This window comes from Lipotes vexillifer, unplaced genomic scaffold (assembly GCF_000442215.2).
Source record: "Lipotes vexillifer unplaced genomic scaffold, Lipotes_vexillifer_v1.1 scaffold2091, whole genome shotgun sequence".
Taxonomy (NCBI): Eukaryota; Metazoa; Chordata; class Mammalia; order Artiodactyla; family Lipotidae; genus Lipotes; species Lipotes vexillifer.
The window spans coordinates 461465-464254 of record NW_006781644.1 but is presented as its reverse complement, the minus strand read 5'-3'; the positions used below and the strand labels follow the sequence as shown (position 1 = coordinate 464254).

Below are 2790 nucleotides of genomic sequence, written 5' to 3'. Positions count from 1 at the left end.
GAGCAACTAAGCCCATGTGCCACAACTACTGAGCCAGTGCTCTAGAGCCCACGAACCACAACTGAGCCTGCGTGCCACAACTACTGAAGCCCGTGAGCCTAGAGCCCATGCTCTGTAACAAGAGAAGCCACTGCAATGAGAAGCCTGTGTACCACAAGGAAGAGTAGCTTCCGCTCGCCACAACTAGAGAAAGCCCATGTGCAGCAATGAAGACAAAACGTAGCCAAAATAATAAATAAAATAAATAAATAAATAAATAAATAAATAAAATTCACATTCCTAGCTCTCTTTGTGCCTAGCACAGCCATGGCTCATGTCTCCCCTAATCATTTTCCTAAGGAACAGACTTAAGTATGCCCTAACAGGAGATGAAATAAAAATCTGCCTGCAGCGTTTCATTAAGATTGATGGCAATATCTGCACTGTTATAACCTACCCCGCTTGTTTTATGGATGTCATCAGCATTGGAGAGACTGGAGAGAATTTTTGTCTGATCTATGACACCAAGGGTCGCTTTGCTGTCCATTGTATTACACCTGAGGAGGCCAAGTACAAGTTGTGCAAAGTGAGAAGGATCTTTGTGGGGACAAAAGGAATCCTTCATCTGATGACCCATGGTGCTTGCACCGCCTGCTACCCTGATCCCCTGATCAAGGTGAATGACACCATTCAAATTGATTTGGAGACTGGCAAGATTACTAATTTCATCTAATTTGACACTGGTAACCTGTGCATGGTGACTGGAGGTGCTAACCTGGGAAGAATTGGTGTGATCACCAACCGGGAGAGACATCCTGGTTCTTCTGATGTAGTTCATGTGAAAGATGTCAATGGTAACAGCTTTGCCACTGGGCTCTCCAAGATTTTCGTTATTGGCAAAGGCAACAAACCATGGATTTCTCTTCCCCATGGAAAGGGTATCTGCCTTACCATTACTGAGGAGAGGGACAAGAGACTGGCGGCCAAACAGAGTAGTGGATAAAATGATCTCTAGGTGACATGATTGGAAAAGTCTTTGTACTTAATTAAAGATAATACCACATTAAAAAAAATAAAATTCACATTCCTAAGAGAGGCTGAAACTGCAATAAAGTCTTGGTTTGCTGTTCTGGGAGCAAATTACTCCATTTTGGGCTTTTTTTTTTTTTTTAACCATGCCAATTATATCTCCATAAAAGTCAGTATTTCTCTAATTTTAATGTGTGAAGGAAGGTCTCCTTTAATTTCTGTTAGCAATGTTTTATAATTTTCAGTATGGAGATCTTAGGTATCTTTTGTTAAATGTGTTTCTATGTATTTAATATTTTTTCATGCTATTGTAAATCAAAAAAATTTTATATTCCAATTTTTATTGCTAGCATATAGAAAAACATATATTGCTAGCATATAGAAATACAATTATTTTTGTTATTACCCTTGTATCTGTGACCTTGCTAAATTTGTTTCTTAATTTTAGTAGTTTTGTGTAGATTCTTTAGGATTGTTTATGTAGACAATCACATTTTCTATGAACAAAGGCAGTTTTATTGACTTCCTTCCATTCTTTTTGCCTTTTATTCATTTTTCATGCTTTATTGAATTATACAGGACCTCTAGCATAATGTTCAGTAGAAGTTGTGAGACTGTCATGCAGTATATCACTTAGTATGATACTAATTGTAGTTTTTTCATAAATGCCATTTATCAAATTGAGGAAATACATTTCTATTTCTAGTTTGCCGAGAGTTTTGGTCATGAATTGGTGTTAAGTTTTGTCAATTCTTTTCCTCATCTATTGAAATGGCTATATGATTTTCCTTATTTATTTCATTAACAGGATGAATTACAGATTTGTTTTTGATTCAACATTCAAAAACTTGCATTTCTTAGAATCCACTTGGCCATGATATATAATCATTTTTATATGTTGCAGGATTCTATTTATTAATATTTTATTGAGGAATTTTTCTTCTGTGTAAGATTGGTATTTTTCTTCCTTAAATATTTGATAGGACTCACCAATGAAATCATCTAGGCCTGTAGTTTTCTTTGTGGGAAGTTCTTGGTTATGATTATTTAATAGATTTATGTTGTGGTAGATGATCTCCAAAGCTGGATGCCATCCATTTCTTCCCTTTCTGTGTGCATGCCTCTACATGCATCACCCTCACTTGAGGCTGGGGTGGTCTTTTATTTATTTATTTTTTAACATCTTTATTAGAGTATAATTGCTGTACAATGTTGTGTTAGTTTCTGCTGTACAATAAAGTGAATCAGCTATATGTATACATTTATCTGCATATCCCGTCCCCCTTGAGCTTCCCTCCCACCCTCCGTATCCCATCCCTCTAGGTCATCACAAAGCATTGAGCTGATCTCCCTGTGCTATACAGCAGCTTCCCTCTAGCTATTTTACATTTGTTAGGGTATGTATGTCAATACTACTCTCTCACTTTGTTCCACCTTCCCCTTCCTGCCCTGTGTCCTCAAGTCTGCATCTTTATTTCTGTCCTGCCACTAGGTTCATCAGTACCATTTTTCTAGATTCCATATATATACGTTAGCATACAGTGTTTGTTTTACTCTTTCTGACTTACTTCACTCTGTATGACAGACTCTAGGTCCATCCACCTCACTACGAATGACTCAATTTTGTTCCTTTTAATGGCTGAGTAATATTCCATTGTATATATATGCCACATCTTCTTTATCCATTCATCTGTTGATGAACAATTAGGTTGCTTCCATGTCCTGGCTATTGTAAATAGTGCTTCAGTGAACATAGTGGTACATGTCTCTTTTTTTTTTTTT

The 2790-nt window shown here is 36.9% G+C and overlaps 1 pseudogene; it reads left to right on the top strand.

The window, feature by feature from the left end:
- Positions 1-313: 313 nt before the first annotated feature.
- LOC103072571 (40S ribosomal protein S4, X isoform pseudogene) lies at positions 314-982 on the top strand (annotated as a pseudogene).
- Positions 983-2790: the final 1808 nt, after the last annotated feature.